Source organism: Hemicordylus capensis, chromosome 4 (genome assembly GCF_027244095.1).
Source record: "Hemicordylus capensis ecotype Gifberg chromosome 4, rHemCap1.1.pri, whole genome shotgun sequence".
Lineage (NCBI taxonomy): Eukaryota > Metazoa > Chordata > Lepidosauria > Squamata > Cordylidae > Hemicordylus > Hemicordylus capensis.
In genome coordinates this window covers 218029960-218041893 of record NC_069660.1, presented here as the reverse complement: position 1 = coordinate 218041893, position 11934 = coordinate 218029960, and the positions used below count along the sequence as shown (strand labels likewise).

At 42.6% G+C, this 11934-nt stretch overlaps 1 long non-coding RNA gene across 1 annotated transcript; it reads right to left on the bottom strand.

The window, feature by feature from the left end:
- Window positions 1-3139: 3139 nt before the first annotated feature.
- LOC128322826 (uncharacterized) lies at window positions 3140-8751 on the bottom strand. The gene is made up of 3 exons (XR_008306022.1): window positions 8184-8751; window positions 5070-7635; window positions 3140-4391 (listed from the first exon to the last, which is right to left on the bottom strand). It is a non-coding gene; the product is annotated as an uncharacterized LOC128322826 (long non-coding RNA).
- Window positions 8752-11934: the final 3183 nt, after the last annotated feature.

Here is an 11934-nt window from a genome sequence, read left to right as displayed (position 1 = left end):
AGTTTTGGGAGCTGGGTACACTCCCATTTTGTGATTGTGTGTTAGATAAAAACAAGGTAGGAGGCAGGGAGCTTGATTGCCTGTCAAGCCTCAGCTGGGTAGGATGATTTTTCCATGTAATTTGTTCAGAATCTGGGTAGGGTGCACTCATCCTACTCAGCTGGGGTGTGATGAGCTCCCCACCTGCAACCTTGTTTTTATCTAACATGCAATCACAAAATGGGAGCGCAGGGAAGGACCCATCTCCTACCCAGTTTATGGTCATGCAAACTGCCCTAGTATTTGGGCTGCTGGAATTCTGCTACCCTAGGCTAGTATCACCATATTGGCTGGGCCTCTATGAACCCACCTACCCACTCCTGGTGAAAACCAGGACAGAACCCACACACAAGCCGGCAGGAGGGGGTGGTGGTAAAGAAATTGCACAAACCAAGAGGAGTTCTTCAGATCACCAAATTGCGATCTAGCTTTGCATCTGAAATTGAGCCAAAGTCAGTGCAAACAAAAGATGACCGGGGTAGTTCCCCCATGAGCCAAGGTGAGGAGATGACCTCAGATGGTGAATGTTCCATGGTTCTCTGCAGCCATCACCCATCTGTCTGCTGCCACTGCCTTTGCCTCACCCCTACTGCTGTCCCTGATGGTTTTTTTTTTGGTCTTTTCCCAGAGTCCCTGATCCTAGCCCTGCCCCCTCCTTGCCAGCCCACCTGCTAGGCTAGAGGCCACCAGCACAGATGACACTCTTATTTTGCCTCACCTTCCCAACACATGCTCTTGGGGCTGGCACATACTGCTTCTTGGTGTACTGCTGGCCCCTGTCTGTTGCTGTCACTTTTCTGCTTTTGGTGCTAGAGGGGAGAGGCAGTGGGAGAGAGAGAGCTGATCAGTCCTACTGATGCAACGGTGGCAGCAAGAGTCAGCAGGTGCTAGCAAAGCGATATGCATGCTGCCTACTCTTGCCGCTGTCACTGTGCTAGCACCAGTGACTGGCTTACTCTCTTGCACCCTGGGGCTATTCTCACTACCAGGCAAAATCAGGCTAGGGGCTAGCTTAACCCCCCTAAGTAGCTCGCCCCTAAAACCGGGTTTGCGGAGCGAGTGCTCCGCTAACCCGGGGTTTTTTTTTTATCGTGAGTAGCCGTGGCACGGCTCTGCACTGTGGCTACTCACGAAGAGACCCCTGGAGAGGAGGCAAAAAGCCGCCTCCTGGCTCCGGGGGTCTCGCAAACATGCCCTGCGCACTTGCGCAGGGCATGCTGGAGCTTCCAAGGGCCGATCAGCCCCCGCTCCCCCAGCCCCCGCCGGCTCTGTCATGGAGCTGGCAATCGTGTGGGCGGCCGATCCAGCCGCCCAGGGCTCCTTGCCTGCTCCTGTGTGGGGAGAGTGGGCTTAGCCCGCTCTCCTGCAAAAACCAGGTCTCACTGATCGTGAGACTTGGCTCACTATCTCTTTGCCAGCACCAAAAGCAGACAAGCTTGGTGCTGGAAGGGAAAGCATGGTGGCAGCAAGAGACAGGGCTGGCAAAACTGGTTGCAGATATGCTACCTGATACAGCAAACAGAGGCGCACACTGGCCCCAGGAGAGAGAGTGCACCCAGAAGATGTGGGGAAGGAGAGGGGGTGTCATCTGTCAACAAGCCGCATTTGAAGATGTGCAGTATGAACCGGAAATAGAGAGTGAGGCTTACAAGAAACTTTCATTGCTAATTGTCCAGGTTTATATGTAGAGAGAGCCTGAGCAGTTTCTAAAACTCAGGTACATTTGAATCTATTAAAAAACACAGAAGCAGCATTCTTGGAGCAGACGTGGAAACATTAACAGCAGAATAGCTGTGTAGGACCCCATCAGAAGTATGTTATGTTTCTTCTGTTGATTGTTGAGATGGAATCATGTTGTTGTTGTTATCTGTTGCAGTAATGTGATACTTCTAGAATATTCCTCTGAATATTACAAACTATGACAGTGGGGCTATTAACGTATCTTTTCCTAATAATCTCAGATGTGGTTTTAAGGACTGATTGGCAGTTGGCAGCAATTAATGATAATGAACTTATTTTGATAGAAAATGAACCAGATACAATGCCGGCTGTTAACTTTTCAAATCTGGTGTCTCTCTAGTAAACATGGTCCTTCAGGCTCTGTCCATCTGCCTACAAGAAACGAACCCTTTACTTGCTTTGAAAGGGGGAAAAAAGACCCCGTTATAAAAATACTGCTGTGCATTACTGATTACATGATCACTTCCTTGCTCACAGCAAGGAAGCTGGATAGTGTTAAACTCAGGGCAGAGGAGCAGCAGGTAACTTGAATGAAGCAAAGGAGAAAAAACCATATATGTTTACCAGACAGAATTTTCAATTCTGCCTTGAGAGGAGCTTTGCATATTACAATATTCATGCATTTTCAGGTGTTCATGTGCAGAACGTTGAACATTCAAAAAGATGCACATGGAAAAAGCCTGTCTTTGCTTGTGCACGTGAAGATATGGTTACAGCATACGCGTCCCATCAAATTTGCATATTTTATAAATTCAGTGAAATGCACAAAATATTTCATGCTTGTGATTATAGTTGCAATGTTGTGAACCTTTTGTCAGCCTCAGATCCATTGATATCAGTGGGATTTATTTAAGTAGCCCAGATGTGCATGGGACTGCCGCTTATGTCACTGATCCACCATGCAGACAAGATTTCATACCAGAGAGGCACTGCGGTGGGTGATGTATGGGCAGTCCGCTAATGTTGGCTGTAATGCACTTGTGGGCCATTTGACTCCTTTCCTAGAATGAGGGACCCTAGGATAGGTAGTAAGCCTCTATCAACACGGAGACAAAAATATGAAGTAATTTTTCACTTTCTTCATAAGCACTGAAAACATGCCATCAAACACCAGAAACAAGTGCTGTCATATGTGACATCTGAAGCAGCTCTGAGAGGTTAGACTAAAACTACAGTCCAGTGAATGCACCATTACATGTGTGCTAGTCCCGTTGAAGCCACTGTATGCTCTGTTGTGGCCGTTGTGAAGGGCATAACAGGGCTTCCTGTGTTTCCCTGAGGTATTAATTCAATGCCACTCATTTAGCATTTGAAACAAAAGTAGCAATTAGCAAGAATGCTTCCTTTTAATTTATTTTAAAGTATATTTATTTATTGGCTTTATTACTACTTTCACAGCATGAAAAAATTCAAAATATAGAAACTCAGAAATAAAAACAACAGATACAAACACAAGAGTAAAAATGAAGTGAGAAGACTGTCCCTCTTCCTGCAGAAATTCCCTGATTTTTTGTGAATGTTCTGATTTTATTTGACTTAGTTTTTTGAAAGCAGTCTCCCTCTCTGGTGCTGAAGTGCATGTATATATGTATATGGACTGATTGATTAAGTGCCATCAAGTCGGTGTCGACTCTTAGCGACCACACAGATAGATTCTCTCCAGGATGATCTGTCTTCAACTTGACCTTTAAGGTCTCTCAGTGGCACATTCATTGTTGTCATAATCAAGTTCATCCATCTTGCTGCTGGTCATCCTCTTCTCTTTCCTTCAACTTTCCCCAGCATTAAGGGAGTTGGTTTTTCGCATAATGTGTCTGAAGTATGCTAGTCTGAGCCTGGTGATTTGTGCCTCGAGTGAAAATTCTGGATCGGTCTGTTTCATGATCCATTTGTTTGTTTTCCTGGCTGTCCATGGTATCTTCAAAAGTCTTCTTCAGCAACAAAGTTGAGAAGAGTCAATACTTTTTCTATCTTGCTTCTTCCAAGTCCAGCTTTCGCATCCATAGGGTGTAATGGGAAAAACCGTGGTCCGAACGATTCTAATCTTTGTAGGTATAGAAATGTCACAGCATCTAAATATCCATTCCAAGGCCTTCATTGCAACCTACCAAGTGCTAGCCTGCGGCATATTTGTTGACTGCTGGATCCTTTACTGTTGATGGTCAATCCTAAAAGGCAGAATCTATCCACCACTTCAGTGTCTTCATTATCAATTCTGAGGCTGGTTGCTGTACCCATTGTCATTAGTTTAGTCTTCTTTACATTTAGTAGTAGTCCATTTTTTTCACTGTGCTCCTTGACTTTCACTACTAGAGCTTGCAGATCATTCACATTCTCAGCTATAAGTCAGAGTGATGTCATCAGAGTAGCATAAGATATTGATGCTTCTTCCTCCAACTTTAAAACCGCGTTCATCTTCTTCCAATCCAGCTTCTCTTGGTATATGTTCAGCATATACATTGAATAGAGGAGGAGAAAGTATACAGCCTTGTCTTACTCCTTTGCCGATCTGGAACCAGTCTGTTTCACCATGTTCCGTCAGGACTGTGGCTTCCTGTCCTGTGTATAGGTTTCTCAGGAGAACAATGAGATGTTCTGGGATACCCATTTTCCTAAAGATATATGTATATAGCTATAGCTATAAAGAAAGTAAGTATTGCTACTAACCAGGGGCATAACAAGGCTTGAGTGGGCCCAGAGACAAAATTTTTAAATGGGCCCCTCACTGATACACACACACATACACACACACACTTCACAATATATAGTCATGTGACTTGCCTCTGGGGGGCCCCTCGAGGCATGGGGGCCCCCAGGCAGCCACCTCCCCTTGCCTAATCGTAGTTACGCCCCTACTACTAACTCCCTGTAGCAGACCTTCATTTTCCCCATCCATAACATATGGATCAAGGTTTGCACTTGGATCACTATTTTTATTACTCAATTTTTGTGTGGCTGGGGATGATGGGAGCTGTAGTCCAACAACATTGGTGGAGCTATAGTGGCTGGTGAGCTTGGGGGGGGGGGAGTGGAGAACCCAGTCACCAAGGCAGGAGCCTTGGCCACTCCCTTGCCCACATGAGTGGGCTTGAGTATTTAGAAAACAGAAAAATTGGGGCAAAAGGCAGAAAACAGAAAAGTTTGGTTGGGTTTTGGGACAGAAGACAGAAAGTAGAAAAGTCAGGGCAAAAAGCAAAAGCAAAAGGCAGAAAGAGGGACAGGAGGGAGAAAAACGAAATTGTATCCCCCCTCTTACAAAACAAAACAAACTAGTAAAAGGTCAAACTTACCTGCAGCCAGGAATCCTTCAGAGCAGGGAGCTTTCTGCACCCCTCCTCTCCTCCTTTGCTTGTAACTTCCTCATTTGCTCTTACTGGCTGCAACAGCTGCTACTCAAATTGCTCCTCCTGGCATTGCTAAACAATGAACTAAAATAATGGGTTAAAAATACACTCCCTGTTGCTTCAGAGAGTATCGTTTTTACACATTTCCCCCATCATCCTGTTGGAAGTGAAGGACTTTGCGCTGTCTCTTGTCTCAATGACACTGGAGGACAGACTAGTGAGTCAGAGGGCTAGAGGGTCAAGACATTGATAATCCCTTCCCTACTGCTCTGACATGATCCCTTTGGAATGTAGATTGCTACTCTTAGGGACACTTCCTTCCTTCCAGCCACTTCCTTCCTCTCTTCCTTTTTCTCTTCCTGTTCCTTCTATCGTGCAACATGCAAGCTCCTCTCCCCTGCACCATGTGTGCAGAGATGCAGAATCCATCTGCATCCAGCTAGCTAGCTAGATTAGGTGATCCTAACTCCTCACTTTCCTGTCTAGAATGGAATTCTCTAATAAATACCATTTATATTGATTTGAAACGATGAACTGGCTCCAAGTTACTTTACTCTCAGCATATACGCATGCCCAACTAAATTCTGCTGTGTTGTGCCTCTGTGTACTCTGCTATAATGAAAAAGGGTTTCTCTTACCAGAGAGAATTCCCAACACTTCCTGGAGTCACTGCAAGGAGGATCCCCTTCGGAATCAGACTGGCTGGAGCAACTTGAGTAGCAGCTGTTGTAGCCAGTAAGAAGAAATTACTGGCAGGGAAGGAGGTGCTGCAGAAAACTCGTGCTCTGGAGGTTTCCCTGGCTGCCTGTAAGTTTGAACCTTTACTAGCTTGTTTGCTGGTTTGTTTATTGAGGAGGGAGTTTCCTGACCAGCCACCACTGCCAGGGAGGCAAGATTAGGAACTCCTGTCCTAGAGAATGCAAAGCACACCCTGAAGTAAACCAGCTGTATCAAAATAAGAACAGAGACACAAGAAACTTCCTGGGTGATGTCTTCTGTTTACTCTGTATTGTGCTTGCTTTCTTATTCTGCACTAGTGTTTACTGCACCTGTTTAAAGACACGTTTGTTGCCAGCTCTCCTCCCATTTCAGCGAAAATGATTGTGAACGTGGCTGCAAAAGGGAAACTTACTAAACATTTTTTAAACTATCAGAAGTGAATATGTTTTGGGGGCATTTTTGTCCATCCATTCAATCTGAGTAAAAAATACTATTGTTCTGCATTTCTCAGTGTAGGCTTGAATGAGTGTGGCGATTAGGGATGTGCACAGACCTGTTTGGAGGCCTTTTTACGGGCCTCCGAACAGGTTTGAACACTGGGGGGTGTTGAAGTTCGAAGGCGGTGGGGGATCTAACTTTAAGGGTGGGGGAGAGTGCAGTATGCTCCCCTCTGCTTCCCCCCTGCCGGCTCCCGGTATTTTAAATGCCCTATGGGGTGGCAGTGTATTTCCCTGCTGCCCCCTTTGCTCTTCGGCCAGAAGTGGCCAGAAGTAGCTGACGTGCATGTGCCTGTAGTGAGCACACCTGTTGCAAGATGGTGTGCGCCCAGTGTGTGTGAGCACGAGCGCAAAGTGTGCATGCTTGTGCCTAGTGGGCGCACGCGCACCACCTGAGACCCCGCCATTGAGCCACCCCTGCCTGTTTCCATGCACGTCCCTAGTGACGATTATCAGTGGAATTAAGAAAAAAGCTAGAGCAGGGCTTTTTGAGGCCCATCTTAGCCATCTTCTGTGCTTTATATTAAAGGGAGCAAAGCAGGGCAGAACAGAATGTTCTGAGAAACTAATAATCAAACGGTCTGCAGCTAATGTTTATATTTTGGAATGTGATATAGAAGTATCACTTTGAGTGTGTGTTTTTTTTTTAAGAAAATGCTTCAGAAAAGGCAAAGGAGTCTAATAATAGCTTTTAAACTGCCGAAAGAGAGAAACAGCATAGACATGATAATTGAATATGGTTTGTATGGTCAAAATCTGCCTTTCTCCTACAGCTATATTTTGAGATTTGAAGCTTGATCCTGCTAGCCACTGGGTAGCTGTGATAACAACTTTTTGCATATAATTATGCATGTATTTGTGCATTCAGAAATGTCTTCTGTTTACTTTTAGTCTTGCTGTGACTTTAACATGGTGGAAGCTTCTTTTTGGGGGTAAATATAATCATTTTGCTTTTTAATTAAGTTAATAGCTAATTTTAATTGTGTTTGTTTAGGTCTGAGCACAGAAAAGCATGCATATTGAGCAGAGATATCCAACACCGAGAATCTGCAGGTTAAGTGGTATTGTGGGGCAATACAGGTTGCCAATCTGAAATACAATCTAAAGATGCCCACTGTTTGATTCTTTACAGATTTAGTAGAAAGGCCTCAGCAATGTGGCACAAACAATTTTAGTGTTATGTCAACATTGCAGAGCTCTGCTATGGATATTTTGAAAGGATATCCTCCATATATGTATGACATTTTGAAGCTTTGCGAGAAATTTTTCAATGGTGCCTCATCTTTTAAAAGGGCCTGATTAATGAAAAGAACACAGAAACCTTGTTACAATGATTTTGGGATGCAAAAGACTGTGTTTGCTGGGTTGCTGCTCTGGTTCTGGCCTATGAGCTGGAATTGTATATTGAGTTCCATCTGATTGCCCACTAAGAAGTAAACATCTCCAGCCTTTCAAGGTTCTAGCCAATGGATGCAGACACTGAGATACCTGACAGCAAGCCACAGGCCCTTATTAAATCGTAAACAATTGAATTGTATTTCATTTGTATTTGATACAATTACATAACTGTAAACATGACTCCCTGCACCTTTATGTCCCCTCATCACAACATTTCTGGCAATAGGCCTAGTCAGTGGGCCCTGAGACAAAAAGTAAAGATGGGCCTCTCTCTGGCCCTTCTTCTTCAGGGAGGTGTGAGGGGGAGTGGAAAGAGCAAGCAGTCACCCACTCAGCAGCACCCTGTGCCCCACCTCCCAGGGGCCCAGAGACGTTTCCCTTGTTCAGTTGTAGATCTGCTTGTTCAGTTGTAGATCTCCACAAGTAAAATGTCCCAGAGCCTTACTTTTTAAAAGAAAGCTCAGCATTCTGGGAGCTGGAAAATCTCTGAGGAACCCAGGCCCATCTGTGGACCTGCAGGTGAGGCCCTCTGTTGGATGGAATACCTGTCATAGAATTCCCTTTGCACTAAATCCTGGAGCTATAGATATTCTCCCCCCTCTATCATAATTACTGCTGATTTGTTTAGTCATCTCACCTGCATCTAGACTCTGGCCATGATGAAGCACTGAGTGACTGCAGAACAAGCTGCTGCAAGTGAGAACTAGTTTGGTAGCTTGTTAAGCAGTGACAAGACCTCCTGCACACATCTTTACCCATGGATTTCCCCCTTCTCTGTGTCTCTTGGTGAGTTCTTGTTGGGGTTTGTGATTATTTAGCAAAACACCAAGGAAGCTACCACTCCAGTTGCAGAGTGCAGAGTTTAGTTTTTGTAGCTATTTAAGTCACATGCATGGAGATCACTGTAGAGTCTAAATCAAATTGATTTATTGGTGAATTACATTTGCTATAGGAAAGACCTATCCTATCTATCAGCTACATAATGAATAGGTATGTAGGCAGAGAGAGATATGTCCCTATTTTCTCTCTAGGAGGAAAGGAAGAGGACTGACTCACTACAGGAAGTACCCGAGGAGTCAAAGCAGGGGTCATGGAGTAAAGGCAAAGCAGGGACAGATAAGGAGACCCTTACTAGCTACCTCTGCTCCCAATGCCCCTAGTGGTCATTAGGATAGTTGGTGCAAAAGGCCGATGCACTGGAACTCCATCTCCAACAGTTCTGGCCTCATGATACTAACATTCTCCTGCATACCAGCAAGCTCTTTTGCCTGTTCTGCCCCCCTGCTGAGTTTGCTTGCTTCATGTTTATTTCTTTCCTTTCTTTTTAGAGCCCCCGCCTGTTTAAATATGTATGTTAACGTCAACTTTATCAAGACATATTATTTTTAAATTTGTATTAGAGATTTATGTGTAACTTTGACAAGCACTGAAAATACCCCATTTCGATCACTGTGTTCAGGTGTGGGCATTTTAATTTAAGAAAGATGCTGATAAATTAAAACAAGATTCAGGAGTGTTATAACGTTAACAGGAGAGGAGAGCTGGTCTTGTGGTTGCAAGCATGATTTGTCCCCTTAGCTACGCAAACTAATAGATCCTCATGTTCACTGGGTACAGTTCAAGAAGCAGTTTAAATAACTGATAAATGAAGGTTTAAATAAATGATAAATGGTTTAAATAAATGATAAATGAAGGCTTAAATTTGTTAGAAGAAGGATTCTTGTTAATATAAGAATCGTTTAGAAACAGTACATGTAAGAGATTCTCCTTTTTAGTAAGGATTCAAGCACCAGTGTTAGTTAGGCATTTGTCAATGGTACTTTAGGTCCAGGAGATTTTTTCTAAGGCAACAGATGGATCTAGGGCTGCCTCACACCACAAAATTAATTGATGCTCTGCTTGTATAGTGCATGTAGCTGTGCTGTACACCTGCTTTGGCATGGGTGGCTACATACAAAATATGTTTTGGGAAACACCGCAGCTATATATGGTATATATGCTCTGCCTACTAATTTCATAATGCGTCTTGCGCCCCAGGACAATTTTTGTCTCCAGGTATCTAAGACACTATGAGGCAGGCCTAATAATCATTTTATTTTTAAGCATTGAAGAAATAAATGCTGAATAATACCATACGCAATAAGCCAGGACAGAAAGACCTTAATTTACCTGGTCCATTCCCCCACCCCCACCCCGCAGTACACATAGCTACTCAGGACTAGAGTGAAATCTTATATCCCGTTGATTATTAGATTAACCTTTCAGAAACTGCTTTTAATTAGAACGCTGAGAAACCTCTTTTCACTTGCTGCCAAAGGAGGCAGCTTTTTATTAATTGTAAAAAAATATTCACAGAAAAGAGGAAACCAATTACACAGAAAGAAATGCACCATTCTGCATTTTGGTCACTCTGCAATAAATCTTATCAATAACGTGATATATTCAATATATTGCAGTGAGATTCATTGTGCATCTATTTATTTACCTGCATATATTTATTTTAAAATTCATATGTAATCCAGAGGAAATAAAAATAACAGACAATAGAGTGTTTGAGGGATTATAATAGGGATATGTAAATCTCTCACATGCTATTCTGCTTTGAAATCCGTTTATCATAACCAGAGCTATATTTGATCCCCTTTCTGCTAACATACTTCCTGTACTGAATAGTCTGTAGACTCTGGATGTTTTTGTGTATTTCCATACTAGTTGAGTTGTATGATGGCTTTTGTAGTGAACAACATTTATCTGAAGTTTTACTTTCACAATGAACTAATTTGACATATGGCTTATTCCTTGAGAAAGAGAAGAAATGACATGTCACTCATTCCCAACATCTTCTCTTTCAAATACCTTACAGATACTGCATATAACCAGAACAACAACTGCTACATGATAAAATAAAATACATATTCATGTTAACATTTTTAAATTCAGTCTTTGTGTAGCTCTTCATAATCTGGTTGAGCTATGTGGTCCTGTTTCAGAATCTGCCTTGGTTGATATTGTAGGCCATTTTGCTGGATGATCTATAGTAGTGTATCCATTTTGCATCATCAGGCACACTTACAAAAAATAAAATAAAATTGGGGCATGCTGTTCCCCCCAACACAGGTAGAGTGTCTTTTATTATTATTATTAAAACTTTTATACCGCCCTTCCAAAAGGCTCAGGGCGGTTTACATTAAAGCCACTGCACATTTTTTAGCCTACTTTCCAGTAGGCTTATGAGATCACCCTTCATTCTGTGTGTGTGTCTGTCCATGTATGTGTATGTGTCCCCCACTATAAACTTCGCAATGCCTGGACCAACACTAACTAAATTGGATACAATTGTAGAGACACCTTAGTGTCCCTCCATTGTCCCTACACAGGGACATCTCAATGGCATAGTTTGAGATTCAAGATGGCGGACATGTATACTTTTGAGGCACAAGTGAGCTAACCTCTGCCTAACCAATTTTTACCAGATTTGTTACAGCTGTAGGGACACATAGGGGTGCCTCAGTGGTCTAGTTGGTGATGATGTCATCCACCCTGATTCAAGATGGCAGACGTGTAAATGTTTGAGGCACAAACATTCGGACTTCTGGACTGTCTAACCGATTTGAATCAAATTTGGTACAGTTGTTATTAACACATAGGGACACCAGTGGTGTAGTTTATAATGATGATGCTTAATAGAACAACTTGTTTATTTATGCTTCCTTCCTCCTCCTTCTGAGCACAAATAGCATTAATGGAGCTATCATACTTCATTATGCACCAGCAGGGGCACATCCTTCCTGGTATTTTATTTATTTATTTATTTATTTATTTAATACATTTATTTGTATACTGCCCAAAATGCTAGTCTCTGGGTGGTCTACACCAAAACAATTCAAACCACAACCAATAAAGAAGTTAGAAAATTACAATAATTTAAAATTTAAAAAAATGTTAAAACTATTAAAAACAAAGAAAAAACTATTAAAATCGTATCTGATTAAAAGCCTGGGTGAACAAATGTGTCTTTTGAGGGACTTTTGAGTCTGGAGGCATTATGCCCTTGTGAAAATATATGAAAAGTCACTGAGGAAAATGTTTAGTCGAAATGTGTATGATGTGTTAAGCCATTTAATGCAGAATTTTTCATTTTTATCATTAAAATACCCTTTTATATTATTCTTTGGAGCGATATATTATAACCTAGG